Source organism: Canis aureus, chromosome 31, assembly GCF_053574225.1.
Source record: "Canis aureus isolate CA01 chromosome 31, VMU_Caureus_v.1.0, whole genome shotgun sequence".
Classification (NCBI taxonomy): domain Eukaryota; kingdom Metazoa; phylum Chordata; class Mammalia; order Carnivora; family Canidae; genus Canis; species Canis aureus.
The window spans coordinates 46,612,155-46,626,056 of record NC_135641.1 but is presented as its reverse complement, the minus strand read 5'-3'; the positions used below and the strand labels follow the sequence as shown (position 1 = coordinate 46,626,056).

Here is a 13,902-nt window from a genome sequence, read left to right as displayed (position 1 = left end):
CTCTCTCAACTTCTTTTGAGGTTTTGAGAGCCCTTTGCCTCCTGGCCTCTAATTCTTCATACATAACACGAGGGAATTGAAAGAGATGAGTCTAAGGTTCCTTTCATCTGAAGAATTTTATTTCCTTCTGCTGTGGAAAATTTCAGCCAAGGTCTGTTCCTTCGACTTGACTTCTAATTTGTCTTTAGTTAGATATAATTTCTTTCTGTTTTATATTCTGTTAATTTCTTTATTTTTTAAAGATTTTATTTATTTATTCATGAGAGACACACAGAGAGAGAGAGGCAGAGACACAGGCAGAGGGAGAAGCAGGCTCCATACAGGGAGCCCGATGCGGTACTCGATCCCAGGACCCCAGGATCACACCCTGGGCTGAAGGTGGTGCTAAACCGCTGGGCCACCCAGGCTGCCCACATTCTGTTAATTTCTTAAGTCTTAAGGCTCATGGGCAGTCTAGTAAAGCAGAGGGAGGAGAGATTAAGCACCAAGCAGGAAGGCAACATGAAAGCACCCCAGTGATCCTTGAAAAGGATTTCTGTAGACCCAGGCATTGCTGTAGAGCTGGACATCTCGGGTACAAACCTTGTTTTGATGTTCAGATTGCAACAGACTCTTCCGTCTAATCTCTCCCACTCCCTATGCTGCCCCCCCCCACGCCCCCGCAGCCCAGCCCTAACCCAGTTGTTGAACCACCACTCTGTCCCAAGGCGGAGCTGTGATACTTGAAATTTTAGATGCCGTAGCAGATTAGTGAGATATTTTGGGGGCAAAAACATATGGTTTGTGGGTCCAACTGTGGTGGTCACTGAATGAACTCTATTTGTCCATGGCCTCTCTCAGTAGGTGCTCTGACGGACTACTGATAATATGTGTAAAATTCTACTGCGAGAGGAAACCAGCTGAGCTTGCTATTCTTAGCCCCAAATTGAGTACCTCAGGTCTTTCTTTTTGCCAATGGGACTATTCCTTTGATTTATCCTTGTCTTTAATTGCTAAATGAAATAGAAACCATGAGCTTTGAAAGCAGAGAAAACTTGACTTCAAATTCCATTTCTGCCCTTTTTGTTATAATATTGCATTGGCTATAAGCTAATTAACTTCTCTGAAACTCAATTTCCTTGTCTGTGAAATGGGAATATGATGTAACCTTCAAAATTTGTTGTGAGGATTAATTAAAATAATGAACCTGACATTATCGGTAGCTTTTTATTTATATGTAAATGCTTATTTATATATCCTAATATACCTAATATGCCAAATTAAGACCATTATCTCAATGAAGGGGTTTGAGACAGAATTCCAAAAAATCATTGAATACTAGCTGGAAGAGATATCAGAAACACTCTAGTGCAGACATATGCCAATATCGAGGCTTGGTGGTTTTGGGTTTTCTTGAATAGTTAAACTTTTTGAGACTGTAGATAAAAGGTAAAATGTCTTTAATTATAAAAATAGGTTTCCACAATGCAAAGGCACTAAGCAAGCAAAGGAAAATATTTTTAAAATTCTAAATTGTACTTTGATCCAGTGGAAGGAACTGTACTTAAAAATACGAGGAAAAGAAAAACAGTAACAGTAGTAGTGATTCCTTATTCCTTTTTGATGTTTACAAGTTGAAGAAAAACCCACTCAAACTACTTGGATTTTGTGGTGAATACTCTTGAGAAATATGAAATTATATATATATATTTTTTTCCTTTTTAAAAATCTATGTTCTTGTTATTGTCTGAAAAATGCCTAATGTGATAATTCTGTTGCTGAGAATAATCATAAAATAAGTAATATAATGCCTTGGAATATAATACCTCAAGGAGCTTCCACCTCCACATTTTGTAGCCTGTATGATTTTGGGTTCCACATTAAGGACTAAGAACCCAGGAGACTAAGAGAACCACATAAGAAGATGAGTGAGGGTCAGAAATTGGAAGCCTAGCTATCCTTCAACCCACACATCTCCCCCTAACTGACCACTCAAATTGGAAAGAGGCAGCATGGGTCAAGGAGGCAGATGGGAATCATTTCTGCCCTCACTTTCATTTCTTCCTTGCTCTGTGACATGGGAGGAGTTAATTAGCCTCACCGAACCTCAATTTCCTTATCTGTAAAAATGAAGGTTGTAATTGCCTCCAAAAATCGTTTCAATATTAAGTGAGAGGTCATGTCAAGTGTCTGGGACATGATAGGTACTAATCAATGTAAATCTCTCCCTGAAAGGGACTGATTTGGTTTTATTGTCAAACATCTGTTATCAAAACCCAGAAGACCTGCCTCTTTTCAAAGAGGGAAAAATAGCCAATGCATATGTTTGGTTTCTTGAAAAAGAAAAAAAAAAAAAAAAAAAGAAAAGGACAGCTATCCATTAAGATGCATTGATTAAAAGTTGATTCATATTAGAAGATATTGAATATATGGGGATGAAAAAAGTGATTTTCTTGTCCCTCACACCTCATCCACTCAGTCTCCAAATTCTTGTATATAATTTCTTACCATCTCTAGAGAACCACTGTCCAATAAGAGTATAATATGAATCACATATGTAATTTTAAGTTTTCTAATAGTCACAATGGAAAGAATAAAAGAAGAAATTGACTATAATAATACATTTTACTTAACCTAATATACCCCCAAATATCTTCAACATGTAATAAAATAAAAGTTATTATTATTTTTTAAACATTTTATTTATTTGGCACAGAGAGAAAGAGAGAGAGTGCACAATCAGGGGCAGTGGGTGAGGGAGAAGCAGGCTCCCAGCTAAGCAGGAAGCCTGATGAGGGGCTTTCCTCATCCCAGAACCCTGGGATCCTGACCTGAGCCAAAGGCAGAAGTTTGATTGACTGAGCCATGCAGGCACCCCAAAATAAAAATTATTGATGAAATAATTTATATCTTTTTTTAAAAAAACTAAGATTTTAAATTTCAGTGCATATTTTATATTTATAACACATGGCAATGTAGACTAACCACATTTAAAGTGCTCAGTAGGGGATCCCTGGGTGGCGCAGCGGTTTGGCGCCTGCCTTTGGCCCAGGGCGCGATCCTGGAGACCCGGGATCGAATCCCACGTCGGGCTCCCGGTGCATGGAGCCTGCTTCTCCCTCTGCCTGTGTCTCTGCCTCTCTCTCTCTCTCTCTGTGTGACTATCATAAATAAATAAAAATTAAAAAAAAATAAAGTGCTCAGTAGGCTCATGTGGCTAGTGGTGAGTGTTTTGGGCTATTTTAGAATCTTCTCTCTGTCACTACATCAATTTTTGCAACAATAATATATCATCAAAAACAATCATCGTTTCCATTTATTGAGTACTTGCCATGTGATGATGAGTGCTGTGTTTTATATGCATCACATTGACAAATACCCTATTTTATGGATGAGGAAGCTGAGGCTTAGAGAGATTAAATAATATGAAGGTCATACAACTTTTTAAATGGCAGATCTGGGGTTCACATCTAGGTCAGTTTGATTCCAGTGTCTATCATGCTGTCTGTCTAGATTCCTCGAATAGCCTCCCTACTGGTTAGCTGCCTCACAGCAGGACATTTTGATATGGCGATGTCAAAATAGCCACTTCAAATTTTAGTACCATTATTTTATTATTGCCAAGTAATTTTTGCCACAGACATTCTTTGAGCCTAAATTTGTCTGCACATTTATAAGGACCAGCCAGACCCTCAGTTCATTCCCACATCACTTAGAGTTGTAGGGCTGGGGTGAGGTAGAGGGATATAATCGGTGTTCAGAGCGGGCCAAGATTGCTGGTGCAAATGCCAGCATTGTCCCCAAAAAGGATGAAGTTTCCTTAGCTGATTCCAGATCTAGGGAAGATGCTATGCAAGAGGAATCATACCAAGTAGCAAGGCATCTGTCAAAGACCATCAGGATCCTTTCAAAAAGATTTAGGAACTGACTTGAAGATGCTAAGAAAGAACAATCTGACTATCAATTAGGATAACAGTTCAAACGGATGGAAATACAGCAAATATGTTTAATTTGTGACTTTACAGTATTATTTTTAAAACTAACTGATTACCATTAGAAGATGCTAGGAAATAAAGTTATTACATTGAAAATTGGTAAGAATAGGGAAAGCATATCCTACATTTTCTATATTAACTAAAGCATTGGGAAACCAAATGGTAGGTGAAGTGAAGTTTCTCTTTATAGAAGTAGTTCACCTAATTAAAGAGGAAATGATATTAGAATTAAACTATCATCATTTTTCAACTCTTAAGAAGCCAAATTTCCTAGACTTTGATCATCAATGACTGTTACCATCAATAAAGAGAGCCAGTCACAATATCAAATATGAATTAGTTTTGTCAAACCCCGCCTCCCCCCAACTTGAATCTGATCAAGGCTCTGGAACCAATGAACAATTTATGGAAAACAAAGAGGACAGAACATGTTATAAAATATAGTGAAGATGCAATCAGTAAAATTCAGATTTTGAGGACAGATGACCTGGAGTCTTTAATAAATAATTCCAAAGATAAAATAGAGAAGGAACCTGTTTATTAAAGGAGACTTAAAAAAACATTATTTACTAAATATAATGTGTGAATTTTATTTGGATACTGATTTACAGACTGTGAAAGAAAAAGTCATGTTCTCTTCTATTTTTAATCTTTATTGCAATCCAGTTCCTCTAGGAGTATTTTTTCTAAGCATACTTTTAGTCGGGTCACTTCCTTGCTTAACATCCATCAATGGCTTTCTATTCTTTGTAGGTGAACTCAAGGAAGACTTCACAGGCTTCACGTGCTCTACTTTAAGGAGGATGATACAACTTTAGGGAAGCCTTCCTAGACGAAGGGAAATTGATAGGAAAAGAAGGGGAAGAGTATTAGGCAGAGTTTCAAGGAAGAGCAATTGAATAAGCTCAATGATATGAGCATATTATGTGGGGATTGGGTGGGAGGTTGGAACTTCTTGAAATCGAAGGTCCATGTTGTGTAGCTGGAGAGTGAAGAGCCATGAAAACCAAGTCTTGGAGAAGTCGATCCTTGTTCTAGTGGGATTCATCATTGCACTTTCCTTTTGCTCCCTAAGTGTCAATATAAGATGAAACTCTTCTTGAAAGTAGTGATGCTCAATCTTTTCCCCTCATGACACACGTTTCCATGCACTCTACTCTATGAGCATTACCGACTTCTGAAGGTTAGACTACAGCATAGGCCCCCAGTTATGCGCCAGCTTTACCGTGGTGGCCTTCATGACCAATCTCTGTGCAGTGTGTCTGGTTACCCCAGCTGAAAACCCCGCTGGTGGTGGTGGTGGTGGTAAAGTAGTGTCCAGCAGCGGGCGGCAGGAGCTGGGGGCGAGAGTGCTAGAGCTCCAGGGAGGAGCATTCTCACCTACTAGACCAGAGCCAGCAGACAAATCCAGGTCCGAGAGTGAAGTATAAATACAAACACCGAGGATTATGGTCAGATTCAAAGACTGGCTTTATTGTGTTCCCAAGAGAAAGAAAGGTGGTTGAGGACCACGGAGGACACACCGGCTTCCCCTCCTCTCAAGATTTGAAACAAGCTTGACTCAAGGATGCAAGGAGTCAGCCTGGAACAAGTGGGGAAATGGTCCTGGTACAAGTGAGGCAAGGCTTGGAGGCAAGGGCTTTCCATCTTTACTGGTGTGTTACTCTCTGCTCTCCCCCATTTTTGACTGCGTGGCCCTGAGTTGACAATTAAGCACACCTTAGCGTATTTCCTTATTTTTAAAAATGGAATTATTATTGGCACATGGAAGGAACTTAAGGAACTCTTTTTTTTTTTTTTTTTTTTTTTTTTTAAGATTTTATTTATTTAATCATGATGAGAGAGAGAGGCAGAGAGGCGGACTCAATCCCGGGACTCCAGGATTAGGCCCTGGGGCAAATGCAGGCTCTAAACTGCTGAGTCATCCAGGGATCCCTGGAGCGAGCTCTTTTTAATGGATTTATCTCAAAGTTATGTCAAGGTCAAAAGATGACCCATTTCTTCTTTCTGAACATTCTCACCTTACATAAACTGATATGTAAGATCAAAATAAAGCTCTTCTCAAACTCATGTTTGCCATATTGCTTTCAAAACATGTAAAAAAAAATGAAAATAAGCACTGCAAGCAAATTGTAGAGGAAAAAGATGGTCATTGTTTCTTTCAAGGGACAGAATTCTGTAAGAAACAAAAAGAAACGCAGCTGCAATAGCCAAGGATAGCGGCCAGTTGAGTACATTTGGCTAGAATAGTCCATCATGAATGAATTGTGGGGTCAGGGAGATTGTTTCTGATGCTGTGTATATTATGGATCCAGAGTTTACACAGCACTGAGTAAGCAGGGTTATTGAGGGAAACTAAATGACAAACCAACCAAAGCTGGTATTAGTGACATGAATATTTTATGCTTTAAGGAATTTACCAAAAATAATCAATTACTATAAAGCCCTATTCACTGCTAAGTGACACTGCTAAGGACATGTTATGCCCTTTGTCATCTGAAACTCAGAAGATCCTTGGAGGTCATTCTCCGTGTATCTGATGATTCAATCCTTTGGAATGTTCTAAATGAGGAGTCATCAGCTATTGATTAAAAGACTCCAGTGGTGAGGAATCTACTTTCTCTGGAGACAACACCCCCCCACACACACCCATTGTTGGACATTTATATTTGTTGGAAAGTGTTTCTATAATATGAGCTGGAGTCTGCCTTCTTAGAGTTCCACTATTGCTCCTGGGTCTACAGTTTGGGTTGCTTTCCAGATGTCTCATTCAGCTGTAATATCTGCCAAAACTCCTTTGCTATAAATTGAATGTTATCCAACTGTTCCTCACATAACATGATCTCAATTTCTTTTCTTAGTTTAGTCCCCTCCTCAGGCTGTACTCTATTGGTTAATATTTTTCCCAAAGTATCACAAGCAGAACAATACTAAAATTTATTATTGAATGGTGCTATATATTTTTAAATTAATTTAGTTGCCACAGAACCTCTATAAGAAAGGCACTCTTCTTATTCTTACCTTATTGATGAGGAAACAGAAGCATCGAGACCTTAAATAACCTGCCCAAAGTCATGAAGCTGAAACGTGGAGGAGCCAGAAAATGAACTTCCAGCTGCCTACATCCAAAATCTATGCTCTTAAACATAGCACAATTGTTATTTTTCTGAATATGGTGCTTGTAGTGTCATCTGCTTAGTGCTGAGAATAGCAAAACGATCCCCTCCTTCTGTGTATGTATCCTGGGAGACTGCATTCACTTCTGGCTGGTATGCCTGACCATGACACCTATAGGGGATCAAGTCAAGAGTCAGATCCTGAACTTCCACACCTGTCTTGGAAAGGCCATGCAGAGGTCCTTATCCTGAAGATGATGGGGCCCTACTTTACATTTAGGATGATGGAGTCCTATTTTGCACTTTTTTTTTTAAGATTTTATTTATTTATTCATGTTAGACATAGAAAGAGAGAGAGGCGGAGACACAGGCAGAGGCAGAAGCAGGCTCCATGCAGGGAGCCTGACGTGGGACTCGATCCCAGGACTCCAGGATCACGCCCTGGGCCAAAGGCAGGTGCTCAACTGCTGAGCCACCCAGGGGTCCCTATTTTGCACATTTTATTTTGATATCTGTCACACATTTTTGAACGGGGGGGGGGCAGGCCATGTGATCATATTTATATATTTGAAACATTACTGTGAAGCTAGTATTGAGGATCAATTAGAGCAGGATGAAATGATAAGCAGGGAATTAGATGATGATGAGGGCAATAATCCAGACAAAACCCAGAGGGAGTGGAGATGGTAAAGGATGGAGAGATCTAGGCATACCTGCTTGGAAGGTATGAGGTGACTGAGTGGATTCAAGGAAGATAAGGCAATGGCAAGAAGATCTTTTTTTTTTTTTTTTTTTCAAGAAGATCTGAAAAGGATTTTCAGGGTCCCCTGAGGACGGTGTAGATGGTGGCATCATCTATCACAGTGGACAATGTAATACAAAGAGGAGCACTTTGGGGCAGGGGTAGGGGGGTAGAGTTTGGGGGGTTCAGGGAGTGGTCAGGAAGGATCAAGAAAACACCAGGCAAAACCTCCAGGAGAGAGGGCTGCAGGCAGTGGACAGTGAGGAACTCAGACGAGGGGTCCAGCCTCGAGCAGGTGCAACAGCTTGGCTTTTGTTCTTGGGAACCCTGAGGATAAAGTCTCTGAGCTGCCCTTGACGTCTTCCTGTGTCAAAACCCCAGCAAAATGGCTTTCTTTATTGCCTTGTCAGTTGTAAATGAATTTACTTTTACATAAGAAATGATGTTTGACAAGAGCCGTATTCATCACTTCAAAATGTGCCCCGAATGCTCTAGCAAGGTGACCAGTTGTATGAATGGTATGTCTGATGATGCTGCGTGGTTCTTTCTCAAGAAAATGAATTCTTATTGTAAGAATCTAATATTTTTAGTATAAAAATACAGGAAATTTAGGTCCCAGTAAAATAAGAGTCTATTTCGTCTAGAATACAAGTATTAGGTCATTCTTCAATTTCCTCTCTAAAAATAGTATTCTCCTTTTTTAAAAAAAAAATACTTTAAACATTTTCTGAGTTTGTCATTTATTGATGCATCCATTTTTGTAATATTTGTTAGAAACGTACTGGGTCAGATACCATACAGGGGATGAGCGATGAATTCCCTGGTTTGGGCCATTATCAGAAAAATGGGAATCAAAGGCTTAAGCACAACAGTGAATGTGGTGAACTGGCCGCAAATATTAACTGGTGAACTGCTGACCATTTTTTAACAGCCTGTTTATTCTTGTGGGAATCGAAGATTAATTCTTGCTCCAGAAAGTCGAAGATGGAACAGTGTGTCTCTGAACTTTGATGCATTTTCTGGAACCGGGCTGCAAATATTCCATGATTTAGAGAAATGCGAGCCTAGTTCAGAAAGCGGTTCTGCCCCTGCATTTGCATGAAGATGGTTCTGTTAACCTCCGGGGAGGTGAAATCTTCTGCTAAGTTAAGAGCTTCTAGCAAAATTAAGGTCAAAGAGAAGGAAAATAGTGAGGTGTCGGTTAGAAGGAACACATGCCCTAGGCTTTCAGATGATGCTGGTATCGTTTTGTGCTACTGTCCAGCCGTCTGCTCTGACGCAGGGAAGAGGAAGACGTAACGTTGTGCCAAGGTTGAGTGGAGGAAAGGAAGTTCCTGTACTTCTAGAAGCATGTTCTTGGCAAGCCCAGTGCATGCGTCTCCTTTGTGGTCCAGACCCGGGTGGCGTGCTTTCCCCAGCATCCGTGACACAGGTCTGGGCCCGGTGCCGGCACCTCCCCTGCATGTGAGTGAGAGCTGAGGACTCACTGAACCCCGAGGGTTTTCTTGCTCAACCCTTTCGGATGCAACCAATGCCTCAAGACTGAGATGGAAATGAGATCTATGGCCCAGGGCCCGGGGACCCTGCAGCGACGGAAAGTTTGCAATCCCTGCCCACCAAGGGGGTGATAGCAAGAGGTGAGAGCTGCTTAGGGCCCAAGGTGGAGCCTCCTGGATGAGATTACTGCCCTCACAAAAAGGACCCCAGAAAGCTCCTTCGGCCCCGGCCACGCGTGAACGCAGGGACGGGATGGCCTGTTCATGAGTAAGGAGGTGAATCTTCCCCAGACGCCGAAACTGCTGGCCCTTGATCTTGGTCTTCCCAGACCCCAGACCCGTGAGAAACACATCTCTGTGCCTTATAGGCCCCCCACTCCGAGATACCGCGTTAGGGCGGGTGGCCCGCTTGGACCAAGGCGGATGTGCTCAGTGCCCTCTTCCTTATCTTGCCCACCCCTGTTTCTCGTAGCCTCTATCTCCCCAAGATCCAGTCTGAAGAAAGGGGTGGCACCGAGGGCTGGGCTATAATTGAAGCAGAAAGCCCTGTCCCAGAAAACCCCAAGTTAATATGCTTGAATAGGGGACACCGAGTATTTTCAGCTCTGTGGCTGAAATGGAAATGTCGTGGCTTCTGTGTGTAGAGGACTCCTCGCCTCCCCCGGTTTGGCGGTCACCGCAGTAGGCGATGCTGAGGTCGCGTAAACTTGCAGAGGAACGTGCCTGGCAAATTCCTCGAGTCCCCACGGGGCCGTGGATCTGGAGGACATGGGGCCGGGAGGAGGGTGACAAGGGGGTGAGGCACCTGCAGACGGGCCCTTTCTGAGCTGCTGCGTCCCCCTCACTCGCTTCCAGGGAGGACCATGCTCTGCGTGTTCGCGTCCTGTCCTCTTAGACATTTGTCAGAACAAAGGGGCGATGCCAACTGGATTATTCTGGACTCAGATTCAGGAAGGGGAGCGAGCTGGCCTGAGATCATTAGGCATCGCCGTGCAGGTGGTCACTGCGGGGACACGAGGGTCACTTGGAGTGGCAGGAAAGCGGGAAACGAGGGTCAGTGGCCGATGAACAAATGGGGGACGACATGTCCAGCAAGCGTTGGGGCTGGAAATCAGGGACCCTCAGCCTTGAGCCAAGGGAGGGGGCCGGGGCCTGGCCTCTTCTCCTTCTCGTGTCCCCAGGTCAGAAGAGCGGTCATGATGGGCTGCTGTGCAGGCCTCCCCGGGCCCGGAGGTGCCTGGCCTGGGCCCCACTTCGCTCGGCAGGAAGGTGAGAGGTCGGGCAACCGGGGCAGAGAGCCCGGGCACTTGTCCTGGAGCTGCCCACGGCCTGGGGCCTTGTGGTGCATGAAGGGGTAGAGGCAGCCTCCAGGGAGGCCCACTCCGAGCCTCTCAGCCAGGTGATGCGCCGACGACTGGGCAGGTGCTCGGGCGTGCGGAGGCCTAGGCGGGGGCATGGGCACCCCTGGGCCGGAGCCCACAGCCCGGAGCCCGGCGTCCTCTGATGGCAGAGCCTGAGTCAGGACTCTCTGAGACCGGGTCGGAGGTGAGCAGTGGGGGTGAGCAGGGGGGCAGAGGGGTCGGGGGCGATTCTGCCGTCGTTAGGCAAACCCAGATGGACTGCCACGCAAGCAGGTCCTCCTGATCCAGTGAGCACCTGTGCTCTTAATGGTTTTGTGCGATTGCTTTTCCCAGGAAGCCATGTCGCGGGACCTGCCCCGTGTTCACTGGCACTTCAGTCCTTTCGCTGGAAGGGTGCTCCCGGCACCCACAGGGCCTCGACAGCCATGCAAGGGCAACCCTGTTTATAGCTACGTAACCAGAGTCTGGAGGTGCATGGGACAGTCCAGTTTCCTATTGGCACTTCCTTACTCTTCAATTGTCACCATTTGGACAATAAATTGTATAACCCACCAACTGAGTTACAGAAATCTCCTGGGAGCAGATGTTCTTCCATTAAATGGTAACTTTACTAGAGATCGAATTCCTACGTAATACATGCATCTGGGTCTAAGTTGTACTCTGGCCCATTTACATAATTTCCTTATTCTGGTATCAATAAAGCTATTATTACTATAGCTTCATGGTACATTTGAATACAGGAGAGAACTAGTCCATCCTTTTTTTTTTTTCTACCAAAAATATCGTGGCTATTCTTTAGTATTTATTCTTCTGGATGAATTTTAGATGTAGCTTGTCAAATTTTGTTTAAAAAAAAAAAAAACTTAGGATTTGGATTGGAATTACTCTTGATTTTTTGGGTAAATTTGGAGAGAATTACCATATTTACCCAATCAAGTGTTTCTGTACTTCCTGCCTTCCTGCTTGGACTTCTGAATATCGTTGCTGACTGTGGGTTTGCAATTCCTGCGTTCCATTCACCTTTTGGGATAGCCCGCTGGTTGGATTTGTTGCCCGTTTCCATGGTTATTATTATTTACACGACATAGAGGGTCTAATGACTTGCATGTACTTGAGCATTTTTCAGGGTCTTCCCCTGGCTCGGACCCTATTTCTATCCAACCCCAGCAGGAAGGTGCTGTTTCCCATTTCATCCTGATCTGGTGTGAGAACTGGTCATGCAAGGCCAAACCCTAAGACATGATAAAATGTACTTTCATTAAGCAGCGCGAGCACTGGGTACTCTCAGAGAACTCGAAAGCGCATTACATGGTGCAAACTGTAATGGGGATATAATGGTTAAAAACATTGAATGGTTCCAGTGAAGTCAAGGTAAATTAGGGACCATACATATCAGGGGTGAAAAACCAAATCGATGAGGTCAATTAAGGGAGGCACCTTTGGAACCCCGAAGGAGTCTTTGCTTGCAAGCGGCAGGCTGCCTCTCAGCACCACCTGCGGGGCCTGCAACGTCCCCAGGTCTGTATGTGTAATGGCCTCTTCCTTGGGGCGGAACGGGTGGTATTTGGGGGTTTGCTTTACTCTGAACATTAGACAGTCCCCTCTGGGTGAGTTGGCTCTTGCTGTCACGCTGCTGTTCAATATTAGTACATCACTGGGCGTCCTTCTCTTTCAGGCTTCGCTTGTGCAAAAATAAGAGAAATGTGAGAAAATTAGAAACGCCGGATTGACGAGTCTGGCTTAGACTTCTATTTGCTCTGCAAGCTAGAGATGGGGCTCTTTTATTATTCTCTTTGTTTAGGTGAAAGGAATTCCGATGGAGGTCAGGGGGATAAATGAGGAGAAAATGCAGACCTGCAGCCTGAGAAGTAAATGCTCATTGACCGACCCGAGGGCTCCACTAAAGGCAGGGCTCCTCCAGAGAAGTGAAATGGCAAAGCAGGGATGCTGAGGGCCGTGCCTCTTGACCTTTTAAAATCCACTCCTCCCACGGCGCTTTTCATTCTGCTTCTGACCGGTCTTGTGTGATGCTGTGACTTGTAATATGAAATACGTATTCGGTCTTCTTCCTGAGTCTGGCACCGAGCTCCTAAAACCCTTGGAATTTCCAAAGTGAGGAAAGCAGCAAACGTGTCTTTTGTTATGTCAATGAAGTGACCTTTGGAAAGCACCCTTGGGTGGGGGCTGGTTGCCGGGAGAATCAACCTTGTGGGTCAGAGAGTTGGAACTTCTGCACCCTCGACCTCTGGGGAGATGGTAAAGACTGGAGCTTCCATTAACCACCAACGGCCAATGATTTAATCAATCCTGCCTGTATAAGGCAGCCTTCAAAAAACACCAAAAGGACGGGGTTTGGAGATTTTAGGGTTGGTGAACACAGAGATTTGGGGAGGAGGGTGCGCCTGGCGAGGGCCTGGAAGCTCAGAGCCCTTTCCCCACACCTTGCCCTACGCATCTCTTCCCTCCGGGTGTTCCTGAGTTACATCCTTTTACAATACCTGGGTAGTCTAGTAATTAAAACGTTTCTTTGAGTTCTGTGTTCTAGCCACTCTGGCAAATTAATTGAATCTTGGAGGGGGCTGGTTTGGGAACCTCTGATTTCTAGCCAATAGGTGAAAAGCGCACGTAACAACCTGGAACTTGTGATCGACATGGTGGAAGCAGAGGGCGGCCTTGGAGCACTGACCCCGGAACCTCTGGAACCTGATGCTGTCTCCAGGTAGTGTTGTAGGATATCCTGCCGGTGCCTGAGAAATGCTTGATATCGTGTGGGAATCACTCCATACCCCCAGCCCCAACACACGCACCCACAGAAAGAGGAAATCGGGCTGGGCAGAGACCCTCAAACGAGGAGCACAGCACCAGGGGGCACTGGTTTTAGGCTTCCGCACCACCCAGGAGGCAGATGGTCCAGGAATCAAGGTCTGAGGTCCAGGGCAGAGCAGGTGCTTAATAAAGCGTCGCTGAAAGAATCTTCTGGGGGAATCCATACTCCACTTCCTCTCTGCATGGACTGGATGATGGAGGAGGATCATCTCTGGGAAATGAGACTTGTCAAGAGCCAGTCAAATGAGACACACACGGAAGCCCCTAGTGATGCAAATGGTCAGATCAAAGGGAAAAGTGTCTGCACAGAAGTCCTCTCCGGAGGATCGGCCCTGCGTGGGGCCTGTGTGGATAGGAGCGCTCCATTGCAGGGCTAACGAGGCGTAA

General features: G+C 44.3%; 1 protein-coding gene and 1 long non-coding RNA gene across 5 annotated transcripts in view; one reads left to right on the top strand and one right to left on the bottom strand.

Annotated features, from left to right (window-relative positions):
* The window catches only part of KCNMB2 (potassium calcium-activated channel subfamily M regulatory beta subunit 2), a 198,357-nt gene that overhangs the window by 36,453 nt on the left and 148,002 nt on the right, over positions 1-13,902 (bottom strand). The window lies entirely within an intron of this gene.
* LOC144302758 (uncharacterized) overlaps positions 1-13,902 on the top strand; it is a 217,537-nt gene that overhangs the window by 153,757 nt on the left and 49,878 nt on the right. Inside the window, exon 4 of one of the 3 annotated variants that reach the window (XR_013369817.1) lies at positions 4,728-6,044. The exons of the other annotated variants lie outside the window; for them this stretch is intronic. This is a non-coding gene — a long non-coding RNA (uncharacterized LOC144302758). Of the gene's footprint in view, positions 1-4,727; positions 6,045-13,902 lie in introns of those variants that run through there. 3 annotated transcript variants of the gene reach the window in all.